This window comes from Nycticebus coucang, chromosome 2 (genome assembly GCF_027406575.1).
Source record: "Nycticebus coucang isolate mNycCou1 chromosome 2, mNycCou1.pri, whole genome shotgun sequence".
Taxonomy (NCBI): domain Eukaryota; kingdom Metazoa; phylum Chordata; class Mammalia; order Primates; family Lorisidae; genus Nycticebus; species Nycticebus coucang.
Window position 1 is genome coordinate 78,222,127 of NC_069781.1, and position 25,283 is coordinate 78,247,409.

At 42.2% G+C, this 25,283-nt stretch overlaps 1 non-coding gene and 1 pseudogene across 1 annotated transcript; one reads left to right on the forward strand and one right to left on the reverse strand.

The window, feature by feature from the left end:
- The first annotated feature begins 365 nt into the window (after window positions 1-365).
- LOC128579963 (U6 spliceosomal RNA) lies at window positions 366-472 on the forward strand. Its single transcript, XR_008378330.1, has one exon. It is a non-coding gene; the product is annotated as a U6 spliceosomal RNA (small nuclear RNA).
- Window positions 473-21,558: 21,086 nt separating this feature from the next.
- Window positions 21,559-24,437, reverse strand: LOC128597219 (galectin-1-like; annotated as a pseudogene).
- Between the last annotated feature and the right edge of the window lie 846 nt (window positions 24,438-25,283).

Below are 25,283 nucleotides of genomic sequence, written 5' to 3' on the forward strand. Positions count from 1 at the left end.
AGACCCCATCTCTAATGTTTTTAAAGTGAAAAAAATGATTCAAATAGACATTTCACCGAAGAAAATATTCAAAGGGCTGACAAGCACATGGAAAGATGCTCAGTATCACTAGTCATTAAGGAAATACAAATCAAAACCATAATGAGGTATTGTACCACACTCATTAGAACAGCTATAATCAAAAAGATAAATGAGAGCAAGTGTTTGCTAGGATGTGGAGAAACTAGAACTCTCGTATATTGCTGGTGGGAATGTAAAATTGTACAGCCAGTTTGGAAAACTTAACCACATAACACAATATTTCCACACCTAGACATCTACCTCAGAGAAATAAAAATATATGTCCATGTAAAGACTTACACATAGTGCTCGCTTCGGCAGCACATATACTAAAATTGGAACGATACAGAGAAGATTAGCATGGCCCCTGCGCAAGGATGACAGGCAAATTCGTGAAGCGTTCCATATTTTTTTTTTAATTTTTTTTTTTTTTGTAGAGACAGTCTCGCTTTATGGCCCTCGGTAGAGTGCTATGGCATCACAGCTCACAGCAACCTCCAACTCCTGGGCTTACGCGATTCTCTTGCCTCAGCCTCCCAAGTAGCTGGGACTACAGGCACCCGCCACAACGCCCGGCTATTTTTTGGTTGCAGTTCAGCCGGGGCCAGGTTTGAACCCGCCACCCTCGGCATATGGGGCCGGCGCCTTACCGACTGAGCCACAGGTGCTGCCCAGAGTTCCATATTTAAAAAAAAAGACTTATACATAAAAATTCCTGGCAGAATTATTCACTTGAAACAATCCAAATGTCCATCAGTGGGTGAATGAATACATAAACGTGGCATGTCCATATAATAGCATATTACTCTGCCATAAGAGGGAGAAAGCACTGACACATGCTACAGCATGGATGACATTATGCTACGTAAAAGAAGCCAAATTCAACTAGCCGGGTGTTCTGGTGGGTGCCTGTAGTCCCAGCTACTGGGGAGGCTGAAGCAAGAGGATCACTTGAATCCAGGAGTTTGAGGTTGCTATGAGCTATGAGGCCACAGCACTCTGGCTGGGGGCCACAGAGTGAGAGACTCTGTCTGAAATAAATAAAGCCAGATTCAAAAGACCACCTATTGTATGATTCCACTTATATGGAATGTCCAGAGCAAATCAATATAGAAACAAAGTCGATTAGCAGTTACCAGAGACTAGTGGTGTGAACTGGGAGTAAGTGCCAGTGGGTATAAAAGATCTTTTGAGAGGGTGATGAAATGATCTAAAATTGGTTTGTAATGATAAGTACAAAACTCTGTAAATTTACTACAATTATCTATATGGTTAAAACAAGTGAATTTTTATGGTATATAAATTATACCTCAATGAAACTGTTTAAAACTTTGAATTAAAAGACAGAAATCTAGCTGTGATGCACCATATGGTTCCGCTGTTGAAATAGCAACTAGTACATGTTCATATCTGTTTGAGTAGGTTATTTAAATTTCCTTGTGTGATAGGATTTTGGATGATACTCTCCTTCTACTGGGTTTCTTATCTGCTTTTTTTATTTTTTTAACATTTAGCAGGCATTACTTTCACTATTGGAGAAAAACGAATACATTATTTTATTGGTCAGGCAGTGTGGTATGTATATTAATTAAATGCTTAGCTTTGAATCCCAGCTGTGTGACCTTAGGCAAGTTACTTAAGCCTATGTGACTCAGTCTCTCTGAGCAGTGGTCTCCAACCCTTTTAGCACCAGGGACGGGTTTCATGGAAGACAATTTTGCCATGGATGGGGGGAGGGTGAGAGGATTTGAAAGGAGACAGAACTCAGGTAGTGACGTGAACAACTGGGAGCAGTCATAAATACAGATGAGGCTTCACTTGCACGCACTCACCGCCTACTGTGTGGCACAGCTCCTAACAGGCCAGGGACTGGGGTCCACAGTCTCTGAGGGTGAAAAGGAGGGAAATAATAACACCTACCTCAAAGTGTTGCTAGGCAGACTAAATTAGTTAATACTTGGGAAGTACTTAGAAAAGTATCTGACACAGTATTATTATGTCTATTGTTGTTATGAGTATTATTTCCATATTGGAAAGAAGAGCAGAGAGAAAGCAGGGGACTTAGACATATATACCTCCCACATGTTGGGAGGACCTGCGGGGAGAAGCTGTATTAGAAGGCACCGATGATAAATTCCATCTACTTTTCATGTTGTCCCTGGAAAGCTGTTTTTCCCCTAGGTCTTGGAGCATGTCAGAGAATTCAAGGGAAAGTTCTCTGTGTTGCCTCTGACCAAGTACATGACTCACTATTTGAGTCAAAATATTCAGCTCCTTATGTCAAATGTGCTGCTGTGAGTCAACCAGCCTGAACGGATGGCGAGGTGTACAGCTGTACATGATCAATGCCCCCGGGACGGGGATGTGCGGTGAGGACAAGGGACACACGGGACTGGTAGGGCCTGAGGGACTTAATGAAGGAAGAGTGTATGTGAGATGGAATACTGAACTGTCCTGAAGTTGCACGGGATCTGAGTAGACGGAAAGGAGAAAACAAGACATTCTAAGTTGTGGGAAGAACTCGTGGAAGGCTGGGTGTTGGGAGTGAGCCTGCGGGTTGGGGGAGAGGGCACACACATGCCAGTCTGGAACAGAGGAGGCAAACCGGAGCCCAGCGGGAGATAAGGTTGGGAAGATAGCATGGCACCTTGCCTGCCAGTGAGGAATTTGGCTTCTATCCTATAGGCACATGGAGAGAGAAGGATGGAGGCTTTTGTCCTTGAGGTATTTGAGGAATGAAAATGTGAGTTCTGCCAATCACTGGGTGATTAGAACACACCATGTAGCATCTTTGAGCCTTCCTCCTTATATGGGGACAACACTGTTATAGGGATTTGAGATATTTATAAAGTGCCCAGAAAGATGCCTACCACAAAGAAAAAGCTCGATCACTGTTGGTAACTGATGCTGACTGTAGTTTGGATTGGAGGAATAAGAGGAATTCAAAAGCAGATAATACTAGCAAGGACCTAATTCTTTAAGAAGATGGTTCTGCCTGAGGTTGCAGCAATGAAACCTGATTACCCAGCCACCTTCCTTTATGCACTGAAGTTCCATACACTCAGAGGACAGCAGTAGAATCCTGTATATTGTGGCAAATAGAAATACAGATCTTGAGGTCAGGCTGCTTATGCTGGAGTTCCAACTTTGACACTTATCACACTTACCAGCTCCGTATCTGTGAGCAAGTCACTTACCCTCTTCTTGCCTCCCTTTCCAATTCCTCTGAAATGAGAAGTAATCTGGGAATTATTGTGAAGATATAATGGTTGATGTCTTTAAAGGGCTTAAAACAATGTCTGCAAGAGAATAAGGATCATCCATGTATAAGCCACTACTGTTTTAGAATTCTGTAAAAGGAATTTTGAAACCCAGATGGAAGATGAGAGGAGCTAGGAGGAAAGTTTTAGGATCTGAGCAGGTTGCTAGTTCTTCTCAAGTGTTCCCAATAAGTTCAGTAATTAGGAGCTCAACTTGGAACCTGGAAGTAAATGACAAAGCCTCTAGGTACCGCAAACACATGTCACAAAGCACATCATCCTCATTTCATATTAGCTGAGCCTCAGAAGCTAGTCTCAGGCTTTTAGTGAGACAAAGGTTACAATACGATGGCACATCATGAACACCACACTGCAGGCTAGCAAAGGGAGCTGGGGAGAGGAAAAAGCACAGCCATAAAAGCAGGGAAGCCTAGTCTGTGATACTCAAGGCAAGGGCCATCATTAATTCGTGAGACTGTACAGGTTAGGTACAACGGCTCAAGCCTATATTCTTAGTGCTCTGGGAGGCCACGGTGGGTGGATTCCTTCAGCTCAGGAGTTCCAGACCAGACTAAGCAAGAGCAAGACCCCATCTCTACTAAAAATAGAAAAAACTAGCCAGGTGTTGTGGTGGTTGCCTGTAGTTTCAGCTACTCTGGAAGCTAAGGCAAGAAGACTGCTCAAGCCCAAGAGTTTAAGGTTACTGTGAGCTATGATGCCATGGCTGTCCAGGGCAACAGAGTGAGACTCTGTCTCAAAAAAAAAAAAAAAATTATTTGTGCTTTAGGAAGCTGAAGCAGGAGGATCACTTGAGGCCAGGAGTTCATAACCAGCCTGGGCAACATAGTGAGACCTCCTCTCTACAAAAAACTTAAAAATTAGCTAGGTATGGTGGGACAGCTCTATAAGCCTAGCTACAGAGAGAGGTGGCTGAGGTAGGAGGATCACTCAAGCACAGGAATTCAAGGCTGGAGTGAGCTGTGATGGTGCCACTGCACTCTCACCTGGGAAACAGAGCATCATCTCTTTAAAAAAATTATTTTACAGGGCGGTGCCTGTGGCTCAGTGTGTAGGACGCCGGCCCCATATACCAAGGGTGGCAGGTTCGACCCGGCCCTGGCCAAACTGCAACAAAAAAATATTCAGGCGTGTGGCAGGCACCTGTAGTCTCAGTTACTCCAGAGGCTGAGGCAAGAGAATCACCTAGGCCCATGAGTTGGAGGTTGCTGTGAGCTGTGTGACACCCTGACACTCACCAAAGGCGATAAAGTGAGACTCTGTCTCTACAAAAAAAAAAAAAAAATTATTTTACAAAGATGAATTTAAGAGGGAAAAGTAAATATATTTACTGTTTGATAGTTGCGAGGAACAAACAGATGTCAAATTGCTATATTTTATTTTAACGTGCAAATACTTTATTTTAACTGACCATTTGAAAATAAAGGAGTTTGATATTTTAATTTTAATAATCCACCTAAAATTACTGATTATGTATTTTCTTATACAATTAATGGTTTAATAAATTGAGACTATCTTGAAAGTTTTCCTGTGCCTTCTGTTGTAAGAGTTTTAAAAGAACAGAGGAAACGGTGAAAACAAATCCTGATATAAAATTTCATTTAAGAGTTTCAAGATGAATTAGAAGTTAAAATGTATATCACCAAAAGTACTCATATATATCCCCTATTGGGTTCAATAGCCACTATCTTGCTGATTCCTCAGCCTGTTAACAAAATAAAAACAAGACATACAGACCATCAGAGCTGATGCTGCTAGGATAAATAACAATGTAAGTGTACCTGTATTTTTATCATAGGCCACTTACATAGAATAGAGGGTTGGGAATAGTAAAATAAATATTTTGTGACTGATTCGAAGTTTAAAAATTGAAACCTTAAGTAAACATGAACATATCAGCTATTATGTATTTTATCAAGCCATTTTTTTTTTTTTCAAAGAAAGCCTCCTCAGGTTTCCACTTTCCCAGCCAAAGAGAGAAAACTATACTGAGTTTCAGAGGCACCGCATAAAAACAAAAACTCACCTAGTTATAGAAGAAAGAATGATCAACCTCAAAGCAAAAGAATGAGGATGGGTAGGTTATTTGATGCCAAGAATTAGAATAATCAAAATCACTAGTAATTATTGACAAATATTGTTTAAAAACCATTTGCAACTAAAAAAAGACCCCCAATTATAGTCCAAGAATATGGGGAAAGGGGATAGGGAGGTGAGGGGGAGCAGGGGTGGAGGGAAGGTAATCAGTGGGACCACACCTATGGTGCATCTTACAAGGGTACATGTGAAATTTACTAAATGTAGAACATAAATGTCTTAACACAATAACTAAGAAAATGCTGCGAAGGCTATGTTAACCAGTTTGATGAAAATATTTCAAATTGTATATAAAACCAGCACATTGTGCCCCATGATTGCATTAATGTACACAGCTATGATTTAATAACCAGAAAAAAACCCGAATCGATTATACAGAGGGTGCCATAAACATGTATGCACATTTTAAGAAAGTGAAAAACTGCACAGCTACTCTGGAGGCTGGGGCAAGAGAATAGCCAAAGCCCAAGAGCTGGAAGTTGCTGTGAGCTGTGACTCCGAGGGCGTAAAAGCGAGACTCTGTCTCTAAAAAAAGAAAGAAAGAAAGTAAAAAAAGTATTAAAATTGTAATATTCAAATCACCACTTACTTCTACAATTACAAGAGGTGCTCAAACATGACTTGTATTCATTTTTTGTTACCCATATATATTGACTATTACAATTTTAATACAGCTTTTTCCTTTGTTAAAATGTATGTACGTTTTGGGGCACCGTCTGTATTTGCTTATGTAATTCTATACTACTATCGATAAAGTTGATTATGTGATCATTATCACCACTGTCTGCTGTGATTGGAAGGGTCAAAAAACACCTTTAGCCAAACATCGCCTCAGGCACATGGATAAAAAGCATGTTCCTGGCCCTTGGAAAACAAATGAACTATCTAGCAATAGAAAAAAACAAATAGGAAACAACTCAGTTCTAGAGGTGCTGAGAGTTAGTGCAGGATTCATTGCCGACGGCGATGTTAAACACTGAGTTTACAGGAGAATCTGGAGGGACGCAGCAGGGCGAGAGGCTTCCTGGAAGCAGCAAGCTCCCGGGAAAGCAGCATGTGGATTAATGAGCCCTATCAAAAAAGAGTGGAATACTAACAGAAATTAGAACGAGAGCCTCCAAACACGGACTGGATCTCCCTGTGGGGACACACATGATTGATATTTCCATCCCTGGTGTGCTCAGCTTCCCATCCTCCAACACTCTCAGCTGCCTTACACTGTCCTTAGGTGAATTATTCCTCGTACTTAGACTCAGGAGGAAGACATAGCCTTCCTATTTTTTTTCCCTCCGGGAGCCTTACTGAAACAAGGCCAGAATATTTTTTATTTTTTTTATTTTTTTATTGTTGCAGTTTAGCCGGAGTTGGGTCTGCCACCACCCTCGGTATATGGGGCCAGCATCCTACTCACTGAGCCACAGGCACCACCCAATACTTATTACTATTTACAAATACTATCGAAAGCTGGAAACAAAGGAAATAATCGCAGAGTGCAAGGAATCGATACACTCTGGTCTGCAAGGCGTAACCTCCCAGTTCTCTTCCTGGGAGGCCCAAGAAGCGGCCTAAATAGGGCTCCCCCGGCCCGGGCCAGGTGGGCGGGTGGCAGGGCCATCTGGACTCTCCAGTGGGCTAGCTCCACGTGACCGGTGCCGCCTTCTTTCTGCTCCTGCGCGGAAAATGTCCAATGATTGGCAGGCAGGGTCTGTGTCTTATCACCCACACAGCAAGGCCAAAGGGATCTCCTCGGGGGAATTAAAAGTTAACTCTTACGGAGGGTGAGTAATGAGGGGAACAGATGGGGGTGGGGTAGGGAGGGTGGTGCGCAGGCACAGAGGTGTTGGGGTTGGGAGTGGAGAGTGAGATTTATACCTTTACACCTAGAGACTACTACAGTAAAATCTTTGACTTACGGGGGTCAGATACATAAATACATAGGACATACTAAAAATCAAAGAAAGTATTCCTTGTTTATCTGGAATTCAAATTTATCTGGGAGCCCTGCACGGTGGCTCACACCTGTAATCCTGCACTCCGGGAGGCCACGGAGGGGTGGATGGCCTGAGCTCAGGAGTTCCAGGCCAGCCTGAAGGAGAGCCAGACCCGTTTCTACTAAAAATAGAAAACGTAGCGGGGCTTGGTGGTGTATGTCCGTAGTCCCAGCTACTTGGGAGGCTGAGACAAGAGGATCACTAGAGCCCATGAGTTTGAGAGCTGAAGCCTCAGCTCTCTCCCAAGGGTAACTGAGTGAGATTCTGTCCTAAAGAAAAAAAAGTGAAATTCCTCCCACCACTCTTCCCAGTCACCCAGCTCCTGTAGGAGTTATGTTTTCGGAAATGTTTTGTGTATGCCTACGCAAGCAGATCCATAGGTACTGTGTTTTCTCTCCACTCTCCCCCTACGTGGAATTTTTAGTACAGTATACAGGCTGTTTTGCAAATGGCTCATGTTCACTGTATATTGAGATTATTCTGTTTTACAGCTGAATCAACTATATGGATGTTGCACTTTAACCCCTACTCTACATCGGTCATGTAGGTCTTATTCCTCCTTCGCTCTTAGAAATAGTGCTGCAGTGAGGAAAGTATGGAGTTGAAGTAAAATGATTTTAAAACACAGTGATCTGCAGGTGCAGTGGCTCACACCTGTAATCCTAGAATTTGGGGAGGCTGAGGCCGGTGGATAGCCAGGCAGTAGCGGGCGCCTGTAGTCCCAGCTACTTGGGAGGCTAAGACCAGAGGATCATTTGAGCCCAAGAATTTGAGGTTGCTGTGAGCTTTGACACCATGGCACTCTACCGAGGGCGACAGAGTGAGACTCCATCTCAAAACAAAAAACAATAAATAAATGAAGCACAGTGATCACCACTTTTTAAAATTATCTGGAAGTCTCAACCCACCTGTGGATGTGAAATATCATCCACCATTGTCAGAATCTGCTGATTTCAGAGGTGGCCCAGGCTAGTGGGGGGAAAAAAAGATAGTGGCTTTTGAAGCAGACAAACCTGAGTTCTGCACCATTTCTGCTGCTTCTGACTGGCATTCCTTTGGAAGAGCTATTGAATTCCTCTTCAGTTTTCCACATCTGAATTGGGATGGTCATGCTCCTAGGCTATGAAGATTAGATTAAATGCAGTAATGAACAGGAAGAGGTATGTGGTACATGGGAGGGAATTAACATCACCTTCATCTCATTGTGCTGCTGTGTTGGAGCCTCAGAATTCCCTCATTCTTCTCCCTGCCCCTTTTTTCCATTTATCTTGAGAAGAACAGCTGAATGATTTGGAGGGCTATGGCGTGGATGAACCTTGAGGACACTATGCCAAGCGAAAAAAGCCAGTTGCAAAGGACCACATATTGTATGATTCCACTAATTTGAAATGTGCAGAAAAGGCAAATCTATAGATTGATAGTTTCCTAGAGCTGCGGGGTTCGGGGAATAGGGAGAGTGACTGTTAATTAGTACAGGGTTTCTTTCAGGGTTGATGAAAATGTTTTAAAATTGATAAGATTTTAGTACACTAAAGCCCATAGGATTGTATACTCCTATGTATATGGAGTACATTTATATGGGTACATTTTACAACATGTGAATTAAACTTCAATAAAGTTAATATAAAAATGCACTGGCAGGAAGGTGAGCTAGAGGAGCAAAAAGGGTGGAAGGTCTGAGAAGCCGCAGACAAGCACACAAGTATTTTGGCACACAAAATACACAAGGTGCAGGTCTGGGGCAGCACATGGCATCGGAGGGCCTGAACTTCATCCTGGCTTAGCCTCCAGCTGGCTTTGTGACCTTGGAAAAGCCCCTTCACCTCTCTGTGCTTTGTTTGCCTCATTAAAAAATGAAACGAAATGAAGTTAAAATAAGGAGGTGCAACTTGGTAACCTGGGGTCTCTCTCCTGAGTGAAAGTCTACATTTTGCCTCCTGCCTCAGGGTGGGGGAGGAGAAGAAAGGGGAAGCCTGAGATAGGAGCAGAGCAAGATACTCGCTGAGCCTTCCCCTCCTCTCTCTGCCCTGCCTGCACCCTGCCCTCCCCTTGAACCCTGAGCCTGTCTTCTGCTTCCCCCAACCCTGGAAGTCTTTGCATGCAGAGGAGAGTGTGAAGGTTGGGTCAGGTGAGGGTCATTGAGGAGGCCCGCACTCAGATATCCTTCCATTTTCTAGTAGAGATTACAGACCTTGGGAAGGAAGCAATGTGGAAAAACGAAGAGCCAAGGCAGATTGTCCAGGCAGAGAGGAGGCCCTCCATCTGCTTAGAAGGATAGCGTTTCCATCATCAAGGCTGGTTAAGCAGCATTCCTTAATATATGGTAGTCAGCTATAATCAAGTATGTGCATTTAAATTTTTTATTATGGTAAAATATACATAACAATTTCCACTTTAACCATTTTTAAGTGTTCAATTCAGTAGCATTAAATACATTCACATGGTTGTACAACCATCACCAGCACCACCCTCTTTTTTTGGATTTTTTATAATGAAGTTTCACACACGCTACGTGCAAAGATTCTAAGTGTTCACCTCCATGAGTTTTTACATTTGTATGTGCCCATGTACCTGCCACCGAGATTATAATATAGAACATTTATAGCACTTCAGAAGGTTCCTTCTCATCAATTATATTTTGCTTTTTCTAAATATAGATCTTTGCTTAGGGGAAAAACAAAAAACAAAACATGATTCTTTTGCAAGCAAGTTAGGTGGTTTTGCAAATTGCACAGTCAGTATCTCAATGTTTCATTCCTAAAGGTCCCAGCCCCAGTGTACTTGGGCAGGAAGACACTGTGCTAGCACAGTGAACACTTTGCTCTGTAGATCAGCTCTCCTCCAGCCGATGGAATACCCCTGTTGCACATCCCAGGGACAGTTCTCAGTTGAAAAATTCTCATTGGAATGTGCTCTAAATTCTCACTGCAGATTGGACCAGGGGGGACAGCCCTTCTGCTAAACGACATGCAGAAGACATATTCATACTCCCTGCCAGCTAATTTGCTCCCGTCAATGACGTCAAAATATTTTCTGCTTCTGTAGCTAGATTCAAAATGACACGTTAGCCTGCTTTCTCATTCTGTAGAGGAAGCTGAAAGCTAAAAAAGGATAGCATTAGCCTGTGATTTTGTTTTTCTTTTCAGTGTTAAAGTCTGGACTGGTTGGGGGTAAAGGCAGAAGCATAGTAGAAGCGTAGGATTTGGCTCTGTGCACATAGCTCAGTGAGGAGGGAGCCAGCCACATACACTGAAGCTGGCGGGTTCTAGCCCAGCCTGGGCCGCTGAACAACAATGACAGCTGCAACCAAAAAATATTCGGGCGTTGTGGCAGGCACCTGTAGTCCCAGCAACTTGGGAGGCTGAGGCAAGAGAATCGCTTAAGCTCAGGAGTTTGAGGTTGCTGTGGCACTCTACCGAGGGCGACGTAATGAAACTCTGTCTCAAAAAAAAAAAAAGTAGGATTCATTAGACTAAGAAAGAAGCTGATAGGAAACTAGGAAAATATATAATGAAAGACACCTAAAGAAGGAAAAATTGGAGAAGGATTATATCAACACCAGAGAAAGATTATAGTTCAATTCAAATCCAGAAGAAGCCAAAAAAAAAAGACTCTATGTATCTTCAACTCCAAGTTTCCTACCTGGACATCAGCTCTTAGCATTTCCTACCTTCCCCAGATGCCCAGTGAAAGCCGGTGTGCTTTACTCACCCCTGTCTCCTTAGCGCCTAACACAAGTGCCTGGCACGTGGTGAACAGTTAAGAAGCAGGAAGCAAAGCACGGAGGAACCAGCTAGAAGGATTGGAGAAAATGTCCAAACCAGGAGAGAATAGGAGGCAAGGCGGTCCCTAGGGAGTGACTCTGGTCACCTGTTCAGAGTGATAATGGCGCTTTCAGGCATAGGTATCAAAGAAGGAAATAACCTTAGGGTAAATTTGTTTTTTAAGTAAGACAAATAAACACTTGGAATGGGGCAGAATTAGGTAATAAAAGTGAAAAACCTTTTCGGTAATTGTATAGGAATTAGGCAAAATACAGTAGCATCTAAACATTGAAGACAGGGAAAATACAGAATAAATTGGGATTTTTAATTCTTAGCTTTATTAGCAGAGTGGAGAATAAATGTAATCATGCGCACACGTGCTGACTTTATTTGGCAAATCAAAACCATCGAGACTTGAGGCAGGAGGCTTTCAAAGTGAATTCTGTGGACTTTCTGACAACAGCAAAATGCACATAGTTTTATTTTCCTAACGATTCTGATATTTAGAATTTTTTGAGCTTTTCTGTGTGGCTTAATACGTGATCAGTTTGGGAATGGCTATTTTAAAAGACTGTTGTCTCTGTTAGATTCAATTTTATTTATAGAGTGATATAAATGGTCAGGTTCATTATGTTTTCAGATATTCCATATCTTTACTTTATACTTAGTTGATTTTTTGATTTCTGAAACAGGAGTGTATAAGTGTCCCCACAAACACATATCTGTTAATTTCATCTCTTGCATTAACTGGGTTTCACCCTTTATGATTTGAAGTCTTGCTATTGGGGGCATAAATATTCATGAATCATATATTTCATCAGTGGACTGTACTTTTTATGGAGAGTGAAATGTCTTTTGTCACTTTTAATGATTTTTCTTTGAATTGTATTTTGTCTACATCAATGTTTTATACTTGATTTTGTTTTTTCCATTTTCCACATACCAGGCTTCATTTGTATTTTACAATGCAAATTGAACCATCATCAATAAAAAATATGGAACTTTTAAATTTGTTTTAATTGTGTAAAAAATCCCAAGCAGGTGGTGCCTGTGGCTCAAAGAGGTAGGTCGCCGGCCCCATATGCCGGAGGTGGTAGGTTTGAACCCAGCCCTGGCCAAAAACTGCAAAAAAAAAACATCCCAAGCAAAACTACACAGGTTAACAGCACAATTTTCTTTCTTTCTTTTTTTTTTTTTTTAAGAGACCAGGTCTCTCTCTGTTGCCCATGCTGGAGTTCAATAGCATGATCACAGCTCACTGCAACCTCAAATTCCTGGCCTTACCTGATCCCCCTGCCTCAGCTTCCCAAGAAGCTGAGACTATAGGTTTGTGCCATCATATCAAGGTAAATTTTTTGGCTTTTGTACAGATAGAGGTCTTGCTGTGTTGACCAAGCTGATCTCAAACACCTGGCCTCCTGCTTTAACCTCCCAAAGTGCTGAGATTATAGGCATGAGTCACCATATTCAGCCTAATGGGGGCAGTTTTTAAAAATAAGTTTATTAAGTTATAATTTATAAATCATAAAATTCACCCATTTCAATGACTTTTGAATGATAGTTAGTGAACCTACAAGTTGTGCAAGCATTCCTCCACTCCAGTCTTAGGACATTTTCATCCTCCCACACAAATCCCTTATATCCATTTACAGTCACTGATCATTTCTACCACCATCCCAAGGCAGCCATTAATCGATTTTCTGCCTCCATAGATTTGTCTTTCGTGGACATTTCATAAAAATGGAATTATACAACATGTACTCTTGAACCTGCTTTCTTTCACTTAAAGTAATGGTTTTGTGGTTCCTCCGTACAATATAAAATACCACCTTTTGTTTATTTATTAACCAGTTGGCTGACATTTGGATTGTTTCTACTTTTTGAGTGTTGCAAATGAGACCACAAACATTCACCTGCAACTCTTTGTAAAGGCATGTGTTTTCATTTCTCTTGGATGGATACCTAGGAGTGGCTAGGTTATACAGTTATTTATGTTTAACTTCTTAGGAAATTGCCAAATTGTCTTCCAAAATTGCTATGCCATTTTTGTAGAGACCTTATCTCTACAATGCATGAAGGGTCTGGCTTCTCAGTCTACATCCTCCACAACACTTATTATTGCCTTTATTTTTATTATAGGGATCCTAGTGAGTGTAAAGTGTATCTCATTGTGCCTTTAACATTTCCCTAGTGACTAATGATGTTGAACTTCTTTTATATAGTATTATTTCTATACTTTTTTGGTAAAATATCTGTTGAAATAATTTGCTCTTGGCTCAGCGCCTGTACCTCAAGCAGCTAGGGCGCCAGCCATATACACCAGAGCTGGTGGATTCGAACCCAGCCCAGGCCTGCTAAATAAATAACAAAAATAGCCAGGTGTTGTGGCTGGTGCCTGTAGTCCTAGCTACTTGGGAGGCTGAGGCAAGAGAATCGCTTGAGTCCAAGAGTTGAAGGTTGCTATGAGCTGTGATGCCACAGTGAGACTCTGTCTCAAAAAAGAAAAAAAAAAGAAAGAAAGAATTTGCTCTTATTATTGAGCTGTAAGAGTTCTTATTCTGAACACAAGTTCTTGATCAGACAATTGATTTGCAAATATTTTCTCCCTGTCTGTGGTTTGTCTTTTCATTTTCTTGATATCTTTGGAAATGTAAAAGTGTTTAATTTTGATCAAGTCTAATTTATCCATTTTTTTCCTGTTATTTATTGTGTTTTGGGGTGTCATAGCTAAGAACTCTTTGCTTAACCCAAGGGAAGCCCTAGTTTTGCCAGGCGCAACCATGCTTATGTATTGATGTTGTTTTAGAACTAGCTTTCTGAATGCTTTTTGAAATAATACTTGAGGGCCTATCTGATGAGAAATAATTTAGAGCTTAATAATCAGTTTATCATGAAAATAATAACAACTAACATTTATTGAACTGGCACTCGGCTGAACTCTTTCATATTTTCTTTTTGAGACAGGGTCTGCCTCTGTTGCCCAGGCTAGAGTACAGTGGTACAATCATAGCAGGCTGCAACCTTCCACCCTCAAGTGATCTCCCACTTTAGCCTCCAAGGTAGCAGAGACTGTAGGCACACATCACCACGTTTGGTTAATTTTTCTACTTTTTGTAGAGATAAGGTCTTGCTGTGTTGCTCAGGCTGGTCTCAAAATCCTGGCTTCAAGCAGTCATCCCACCTCAGCCTCCCAAAGTGATAAGATTATAGGCATAAGTCACCATGCCATGCCCAGCCTAAACTCTTTAAATGAATGAATCTCAATTATCTCCCCCAACCTGTGAAGTGATCACTGTTGTTATCATAGTGTTAAAGATAAATTGAGGCACAAAAGCCAAACAAAGTAGTGAAGTATGAGCTATAACCCAGGCTCTGGATTGAGAGCCCATGTTCAATCTCTCTGATAGACTCACTCCATTGTGGGTAATACTTGAGCATCTGGATCCAGAATTCTATGAGCCTCATCTGATCGCCCAAGTACAAGCCTCTTGATTCTGAGCTATACTTGCTGGAAGCTAGTTGTGGGATCGGCAAGTCCTAAGTAATTTTTAGGGGCATAGAAAAGCTTTTACCCCTGCCTGTTCTACCTCGTTATTAAGTTTGTGTTTTCAAGGCTCCAACAGTTCCAAGCTAAAATAAAAGCAATGCAAGGATTCCGGCCCAAACTAATGGGAACTTTGACCAAGTGGCCAGAAACTTCCCACTGAAATCCCTTTAGAGTAGGGAACCTGAGGAGGGTCCCTGATAGGTAGGCCAGTGCCCCATTTTTATAGCAGGAAGTAGCTAAGAAACATCATCCAACATTTTCCCTTCAAGACTTCAGGACCGTATCTCTAAGAACACTAAGAAAGGAGGTTGGGACGTGGGGTGCGGGAGGAAAACGTGACTGCTAACGAGGAAGTCGGGAGGGCCTGTAAGAATGTGGGTATGAAGTTACCTAGGCAACCAACGACCAATAGAAAGAAACTATCAATGACCAATAGAAAAGGGCGATACTGCCCAGCGGCTCAGAGGGGCCAATGAAAGACTGGCAGCCAATTTCAAATGGAGGGAGTATTTAACCCCTGCGGGCCTTTGCATCTCTGTCTCTCACCTTTTCTCCCGCGTGAGAGCCACCTGCTTCCAACTCTCTTTGGAAGTGCTCTAAACTTTCTCTTTGTGCTTCTTAAGTAAAATTGCACTTTGTTACACAGAAAATAAAAAAGAAAGAAAAGCTCTTATCTATAAAAATTTTTACCAGCTGCTCGGGAGGCTGAGGCAGGAGAATAGCAGAAGCCCAAGAGCTGAAGGTTGCTGTGAGTCCTGTGACGTCCTGGCACTCTACCGAGGGGGGTAAAGTGAGACTCTGTCTCTACAAAAAAAAAAAAAAAATTTTTTTTTCATTAACTCTCTATGACTGTGGTCCCCAACCCCAGGTCACAGACGAGTGTCAGTCTGCGGCCTGTTAGGAACTGGGCCACCCATTAGGGGATGAGCACCAGGCGGAGTGACGCTTCATCTGTGTTCATAGCTGCTCTTCGTCGTTTCTATCACCGTCTGAGCTGCGCCTCCGGTCAGGTAATTCTCCGCTTTGAATTCTCATAGGAGCACTGAACTGTAAATCACACATGCAAAGGATCCAGGTTGCGAGCTCCTTATGAGAACCGAATGCCTGATGATCTGGGGTGGAGATGGAGTGGGCTTGATTAAAACCATTCCCCTCCCCTGACGCCCCTCCCCCTCCTGGTTCATGGAAAAATTATCTTCCGCAAAACTGGACCCTAGTGCCAAAAATGTTGGGGGACTGCTGCTGTACATGTATAGGACATGAAGTTTCTACTTTTGAGAGTCATGTGTTTTGGGATGAAGCATTAGCTCTGCAAAGTCTTGAGGAAGTTCATGTCAGCATAAGGTTTCATTGGACATGAATGTGTTCCTTGTCTTTCTAAATGGCAGGAATCATGTTTTTAGGGGCATACATTTTGAAATTTGGGCTTCTGGGTTCACAGTCTGTAGAGCTTTATCTGTGGGAAGGGCAACCTGGGTTGTGGGTATATTATTCCAGAAATGTTTTTCATTTATATCTGCCAGCTACCCACAAGGGTATTAGAACCTTAGCCTAGAACCACCTTTTGATGTTAATATCCCTGCATAGGGGACCCCATAACATGACTACAACCCCAAAACTTCCAACCCCAAAACTCTGTAAGGACAGGTTTGTGGTTACAAATTCTCATGGCAGATGTCTTCCCGATGTCCTGTCCTAGGCAGACAAGCTTCCTTTTCATCTTTCTTGGCCAATAGGTGTGATTTTCTAGTCCACTTTTTGAATTAGCACATATCCCTTTGAAAACCCCAGCTTTGTGTTGGTAATCAATTCTAACTCAGTTTTTTAGAAGTCTATACTTAGGTCAATACGTAATACTTAAGCATTGTCTTACTGGCCCTGTGAGGCCCTTAAACACAAATCCCTTGTCACTCAAACAGGTGCAGCTCACAAGAGGGAACCCAAGGTACCATTTTATTACCCTCAGATTTTTAGCTGTGTCTTTGGTTTTTGACCTCCAAGGGTTTCCCTTATTTTCAACTATAATATTTTAGCTATATAAATTTTCCATTTTGTTATGGAAAGTTGTTCAACATATTCTGCTATTTTTTTGGAAATGGAAATCAACCAAAACCACATGTTTATAAGTCTTAAGGTAACCAAGCAATCAATGGGCTCGTTGCCTAATGCACTTAGAACCCAATACCATGGCACCAGCTATTGAGAAAAGAGGAAGCTTTATTGTGAGTAGACTGTCAAGGAGACAGAGAAAATGCTCAGATCTGATTTTCCAAGGTGAGGGCTGGGTTCAGTTTTATAAGCATAGGGCTTGCTTTATGAGGCATGATCTGATTGGATCTTGCAAGGAGGTGAGGCTGAGAGGCATGATCTGAATGGATCCTGCTGAGGAGTGATGCCAGGGATCAATCTGATTGGATCCTGGATACTGCTAAGCAGTATGTGTGCTTCTTAATTCAGTCCCTGCTCCTGGGTTTAGCACTTAGGTTCCACCTATGGTTGCACACTCAGTTCATCTGGGCATGTTTGGGTTACTTGACCTTCAACCTGGGGGTCTGTGCAACTGAAAAACAACTCACAAATGCGTTACATAAAAGGCTCACCATCTTGGTCTGATGTGGTTACATTTGCATTTTCTTGAACCTGCAACATCACATTGTACACAGATCGATCACTTATTTGTAAATAACGATTGAACGAATGTCCATGATATTCCCAAAGGATAACATCACATGAAAATGAATTTGATTATCATATTTTAAATTTGCACAGGTGCTACATTCATTCCTGTAAGGAATACAGCACGTCTAAGACGGGGGAGCTTTAACAGGGAATAGAGAAGAAATGGAGGACCAGCAAGATTCAAGAACAAGAAGAGGGTAAGGTGCGGCAGCTTACACTTATATTCCCAGCATTTGGTGAGGCTGAGGCAGGAGGATTGCTTAAGGCCAGGAGTTCAAGACCTGAAAAAATAGTGAGATTCCTGTCTCTACAAATTATAAAAAAATTAGGTGGGCATAGTGATGTGATCCTGTAGTCCCAGCTACTCGGGAGGCTAAGGCTTGAACCCAGGAGTTCAAGGTTGCAGTAAGCTATGATAAGGCCACGGCTCTCCAGCATGGGTGACAGAATGAGACCCTATCTCTTGAAAAAAAACAGGAAGAGGTGCTCAGGAGAGCCATGCACAGGTGGGTTCCTCTGGAGGCCCAGGGAAAGGGACGAGGTTGTCAGGAGGCAGGTCACTGTAGTGTCATTCAGGAGAGGAGAGTCTGGATACCCAGCCCCAACTGCAAATTATTATATGGAGAATAGTTTCTTGAGTATCACTTTCCCACTGATTAAGTCTCTCAAAGTTTCATGGGAAGATGCAGCAATATATGAACAGAAGTAAAACTTGCTTTCCTCAATTTTTTTTTTCTTTTGCAGTTTTTGGCTGGGGCTGGGTTTGAACCTGCCACCTTGGCATATGGGGCCGGCGCCCTACTCCTTTGAGCCACAGGCGCCACCCAATTTTTTTTTTTTTTTTTTAGAGACAGGGTCTCACTTTATCGACCATGGTAGAGTGCTATAGCGTCACAGCTCACAGCAACCTCCAGCTCTTGGGCTTAGGCGATTCACTTGCCTCAGCCTCCCAAGTAGCTGGGACTACAAGTGCCCACCATAACACCCGGCTATTTTTTTGTTGTTGCAGTTTGTCCAGGGTTGGGTTTGAACCCTCCATCTCCTCGGTATATGGAGCCAGTGCCTTACTCACTGAGCCATATGCGCCACCCCCTCGATATTTTTTTTAAGGAAAAAAAGCATCTCTGGGGGATATTAGAAAGAGAAAATAAATCCATGATTTCCCTTTCAAATTTGAAAGTTGTGAGACTTAGAAGGGGTAGACATGATTATTCACTCTTCACACATATTTGTGGAACACCTACTGAGCGTCAGGTCTGTGCTGGACTCCAGGGCTATGGCTGTGATGGTATGAGGGCTGGACCCTGTGGCACCTCCATTCCAGCAGGGACAGACATTTTACAAATAATCACAGAAATAAATGTGTACACACAGATGGTGAGGAGTATTAGGAATGGAAGTCCATTTAAGTGTGTAGTGAAAGATTATAAGTAGAAGTTGATCTTGAAGGGGTTCCAGGAGCGTCAAGGAAGGACTCTCTGAGGAAGGAACTCTGTGCAGAGACCTGTAGCTTGGGTCCAAGTTAGGCCAAGAGTGTGCAGAAGTTGAACAAATAGCTGAGGGAACAGCCTGTGTGAAGGTACTCATTACTAATAAACTTACTTGCAGAAAATACTGAAGCTTTCAATTCATTATAATAGTGACATTTTGTGGCTTTCTGGTTGTTTTCCTAGATTTGGGCAGGCTGGCATCATTATTCCCACTTTCAGGATGCAGATGCTAAGGCCCTGAGTTGTCCAACTACCTGCCCCAGTCACACTTTTTTTTTTTTTAATTAAATCATAGCTGTGTACATTAATGCGATCATGGGGCACCATACACTGGTTTTATAGACCATTTGACACATTTTCATCATACTGGTTAACATAGCCTTCCTGGCATTTTCTTAGTTATTGTGTTAAGACATTTATATTCTACATTTACTAAGTTTCACATGTACCCTTGTAAGATGCACCATAGGTGTAATCCCACCAATCACCCTCCCTCCACCCATCTAACCCCCTCCCTCCCCTCACTCTCCCCCATATTCTTAGGTTATAACTGGGTTATAGCTTTCATATGAAAACCATAAATTAGTTTCATAGTAGGGCTGAGTACATTGAATACTTTTTCCTCCATTCTTGAGATACTTTACTAAGAAGAATATGTTCCAGCTCCATCCATGTAAACATGAAAGAGGTAAAGTCTCCATCTGTCTTTAAGGCTGCATAATATTCCATGGTGTACATATACCACAATTTATTAACCCATTCGTGGATCGATGGGCACTTGGGCTTTTTCCATGACTCAGCAATTATGAATTGGGCTGCATTAAACATTCTGGTACAAATATCTCTGTTATAATGTGATTTTTGGTCTTCTGGGTATATACCTAATAGAGGAATTATAGGATTGAATGGCAGATCTATTTTTAGATCTCTAAGTGTTCTCTAAACATCTTTCCAAAAGGAATGTATTAATTTGCATTCCCACCAGCAGTGTAGAAGTGTTCCCTTTTCTCCACATCCATGCCAACATCCCTGGTCTTAGGATTTTGTGATATGGGCTAATCTTACTGGAGTTAGATGATATCTCAAAGTAGTTTTGATTTGCATTTCTCTGATGATTAAGGATGATGAGCATTTTTTCATATGTCTATAGGCCGTGCACCTGTCTTCTTCAGAGAAGTTTCTCTTCAAGTCCCTTGCCCAGCCTGTGATGGGATCCCTTGTTCTTTTCTTGCTTGTACGTTTGAGTTCTCTGTGGATTCTGGTTATTAAACCTTTGTCAGAGACATAACCTGCAAATATCTTCTCCCATTCTGAGGGCTGTCTGAGGGCTGTGCTTTACTTACTGTGTTCTTGGCTGTGCATAAGCTTTTTAGTTTGATCAGGTCCCAGTAGTGTATTTTTGAAGCTGCTTCAATTGCCCAGGGGGGGTCCTCCTCATAAAATACTCGCCCAGACCAATTTCTTCAAGAGTTTTCCCTGCACTGTCTTCTAGTATTTTTTAAAATCTTTTTTTTTTTTTTGGCTGGGGCTGGGTTTGAGCCCACCACCTCCAGCATATGGGGCCAGCGCCCTACACCGTTGAGCCACAGGGGCCCTCTTCTAAAGATCCCCAGGAAGGAATGCTTTGAAAGATCCCCAGGAAGGAGTGGTTTTATTTCAGGCAGCAGTCTGGCAGCTTGTTGGACACCCAACAGAAATAACTAGCCTTCTCTCAAAATAGATGGCATTTTGAATAGGACAGAGGCTCGAGAGGAAGAGAACCTGTTGGTAGATTTAACTGTAAGTCATCATCATAAATATAACTTGTTTCTTCAGAGCTGTAATAGGTTCGTCTGGGTGGAATGAACTAAGACGCCACTGTGGGGGGTGCTGATTTTGCTGTCAGAAATTGAGTAATGCAGTGTTAGTGCTACCGCTGTTGACAACAGAACAAATTTCTATGGAAATTACTTTTAATATTGAGTTACTACAACTTAATGGCCACATTTTTTTTTTAAGATTGGCTAAATCAAAGAACACTAACTCCTCTCATCATTCATAAAATTAAGGATGGAACAGCAAACAGGGCTGAAACCAGCATAGTCAATGGAAAGCTCTGTGTTGTACCTTTCCTTTAGTTGCTAGGGATAGTTTAAATTGTTCTGCAAAAGTTTCTAAAGCAGTGTTGCTCACCATTTTTGTAGGGTTTAGGACAGGATTGAAGAACCTTTTCATGTTGGAAGACCACATTCAAGAAACTTTAATTATATATATTTTAAAATTTACATTATTTGTAAAAATCTAACTACTATGTACTTAATAATTACAAAAAAGAAAAATATTTGGTTTTGTTTTTGGTTTTTACAGGGGGAGCAGAGGCAGCTGCTTTTATTTGGAGACCATGGGCCAGCTGGCTTCATTCAAAGGCCACACACTTGTTTTTTTCTTTTTTTTTTTTGAGACGGTCTCACTATGTCGCTCTCAGTAGTAGAGAGCTGTGACGTCACAGCTCACAGCAACCTCAAACTCTGGGGCTTAAGCGAGTCTCTTGCCTCAGCCTCTCAAGCAGCTGGGACTATAGGTGCCCGCCACAACACCCGGCTATTTTTGGTTGTAGTTGTCATTGTTTAGCAGGCCCGGGCCACCCTTGGTGTGTGTGGCCAGTGCCTTTACTCACTGAGCCATAGGTGCCACGCCCACACACTTGATCTTGAAGTCAGTGCCAGTTGCTGTGTAGTTGATGGCCTCCAGGTTGAGGGGGTTGGGAACTTGAATGTGTAACCATCTGGCAGCTTGATGGTCAGGTCTGCCTGCTCAAAGCTGATGCACATCTCCACAACACTTCCAGGCCGGAAGGGAAAGACAGACTCCTGCTGGTCAGCCCAATGGTCAGCTCCCCGGCCCCACAGGCCCTGCTGTTGCACCTGATGCTGTTGGCGTCCCCGTGGGCATTGAAGCAGGGGTTGACATGCAGGCACAGGTTGTTATTGTCTTTACCCAAGTTCAGCACAAAGCTCTTTGGGAGGGTGGGGTGGGCACCTCACCTCTAACTCTGAGGCACTCTTCAGGTTTAAGATTCGGGTTGGTGGCGACCAGATCACAGGCTGTGATTAAGGCAGGAGGATGTTCAAGACCACTGCACCAGGTGTCTGAAGATGGTACCCAAGGAAAAGAAAACTATTTGCTAATTTTTAAATTAACTAACCTTTTGATGACTTTGTTATGTCTGCGTTGTTTTTCTTTGGGGGGGGGGACTATAGGTGCCCGCCACAATGCCTAGCTGTTTTTGGGTTGCAGCTGTCATTGTTGTTTGGCGGGCCTGGGCAGGATTCAAACTGGCCAGCTCAGGTGTATGTGGCTGGCACCTTAGCCGCTTGAGCCATGGCACTGAGCCTATGTCTGCTTTTTGTTGGAAATTATTTGAATATTTGTTTGCAGCATGGAGGTTCACAGTTTCACTTGATCCTCCAGATGGGTATCAGTCACATGTGACCTTAAGGGCATCTTGATTGGGTTAGGTAGGAGAGTGTAGAATTACAGCAATAAGTGGTTGAAAAGCAAGAAGGCATTGTTAGGGCATGTTGCTAAAGACCTGGGTATTCTGCATTTTTCCATATTTCAGTTGGATCTTTCTTAGTATCAAACAATGACTTTAAAATGTCATCCACTGAGAGCTCAATCAATTCCATTTCTACTTCTTTAGGCGCCTTGGTGACATCGTTAGGTGAGGCTGAAATACTAATTTAAGTGTGATGTCATGATTCTCTTTCATTGTATTCTCCAATTAATAGGTTTATAACAGCTGTATATTCTCCAAATGATTTGCATATAGCATCTTGCTCATCAATGACCTTTGCTAACTGGGGAAAATGGTCAACCAAAATTTCTTTTGAAGATAGCGTTATCTCTTTTTTTGTTTGTTTGTTTGAGACAGGGTCTCATTTTGTCTCACTTGGTAGAGTGCTGTGCTCCAACTCCTGGGCTCAGGCGATTCTCTTGCCTCAGCCTGCTGAATAGCTGGACCACAGGCACCCACCACAACGCCTGGCTATTTTTTATTGCAGTTTGGCTGGGGCCAGGTTTGAACCCACACCCTCGGTATATGGGGCTGGCACCCTACTCACTGAGCCACAGGTGCCACCAAAAATAGATTTTTCAAAATGCTTGCATTTTTTTTGTCACATATCATATATAGACTTAGTTTTACCTTGCAAAGAATATTCATGTTGTTTTGATTTGACATGATATCACACAGAAGCACTGCATTCCTATAGAAATTTTCTTTCAATAATTCAGATTGCTGATTATGTTCCTCATAAAATTTTAACTCTCTGTTCGCTCAGAGATAAAAGTTTGGCTAACACCTATCCCTGTGATAACTAACACACTTTAGAATGATACAGAAAATCCTTACCACCATGAATACCTTATCATTCAATTCTAGCATGTTAAGAAACCGAGGATGCTATGTTGCATTTCCATGGATGTATTATAGTTAACAATACCTATAACTTGTTGCAAAGTATCACTTAAAATAATAGCTTTATCACAGAGATTTTGCTGATGGAAGAAATAAAGAAAAGAAGTGAGAGCACCTAGGTCTGTTAATACTTTTCTTATCTATGCAATAAACCCTTCATGTTTTCCTGTCATGGAAGGTGCACCATCTGTACATACACTCAGTAACTTTACCAAATTCAGTTAAACTTCATGACTTTTTCTTTTTTTTGAGACAGAGTCTCACTTTGTCACCCTGGGGTTGAGTGAAGTGGTGTCATCATAGCTCACAGCAACCTCAAACTTTTGAGCTCAATCAATCCCCATGCCTCAGCCTCCTGAGTACCTGGGACTACAGGTGCCCACCACAATGTCAGACTAATTTTTTTTCCCTATTTTTGTAGTAGAGCCAAGTCTTGGTCTTGCTCAGGCTGGTCTTAAACTCCTGAGCTCAAGCAGTCTACCCACCTTGTCCTCCCAGAGTGCTGAGATTACAGGTATGAGCCACCAGGCCCCGGCCTAATTCACAACATTTATCTTAATGGTTGAAGATATCTATTCTTCATGTTCTGATCTCAGTAGTGCCCAAACAAAGAAATCTCTCTGTAACAAAGAAAATCTGTTATGACCCTAATGAAGTATTTTGTAAAAATCTACTATGTACTGGGCGGCACCTGTGGCTCAAGGAGTGGGGCGCCAGCCTCATATACTAGAGGTGGTGGGTTCAGACTCAGCCTTGGCCAAAAACTGCAAAAAAAAAAAAAAAAAAATCTATGTACTTAATAATTACAAAAAGGAAAAATATTTGGTTTTGGTTTTTTCAAGGGGAGCAGAGGCAGCTGTCTTTATTTGGGGACCATGAGCCAGCTGGCTTCAGTCAAAGGCCACATACTTGCTCTTGAAGTCAGTGCCAGCTGCCATGTAGTTGGTGGCCTCCAGGTTGAGGGGGTTGGGAACTTGAACATGTAACTGTCTGGCAGCTTGATGGTTAAGGTTTCAACCTGAACCAAATCAGTAGTATCAGTTGACTCGTCCAAAGTGATTAAATAATACATATTTTGCTTTTGAAGTATTGCATGAAGTTCTGTTAAGTTGAAGGCTAATTCATGCTGCTTGCTGATCAGTTATAGTTATCCTTAAAAAAGGGAATGATTTGCACTTTGAAACATTATGAGGTCTAAGCATCCTATAACTTCGACAATTCATTCTTTCACAATTTCTACATCAGTGAATGGCTGGCTTCCCTTTTTCCCCTAAGCATATGACATACTTTATAAGGTGCTTCAGTGACATTATATCCAGGTTGTATTGCAGCTTGAAAGAATTGCCTTTTGCTTTTCATTTTTCAATTTTTGCACCTTTCCTTCTAATTTAAAATATTTGTGGTCCTTATGAGTATTATGATGCTATTGAACATTGAATTTCTTTAATGTTGTTATTGCAATATCACAAAGCAAGTAAATCATCTTATTTTTAGCAAAAAGAAGATAATATTGCAGTTCCCAATCCTCATTAAAAAATGTTTCCTTCCAGGGTGGTGCCTGTGGATCAAAGGGGTAGGGTGCCCATATGCCGGAGGTGGTGGGTTCAAACCCAGCCCCAGCCAAAAACTACAAAAAAAAAAAAAAAAGTTTCCTTCTGGCTTGGCACCCATAGCACAGTGGTTACGGTGCCAGTCACATACACCAAGGGTGGCGGGTTTGAACACAGCCCGGGCCAGCTAAACAACAATGACAACTGCAACAAAAAATAGCCGGGCGTTGTGGTGGGCACCTGTAGACCCAGCTATTTGGGAGGCTGAAGCAAGAGAATCGCTTGAACCCAATAGTTAGAGGTTGCTGTGAGCTGTGACATCACAGCACTCTACTGAGGGTGCCATAGTGAGACTCTTGTCTCACAAA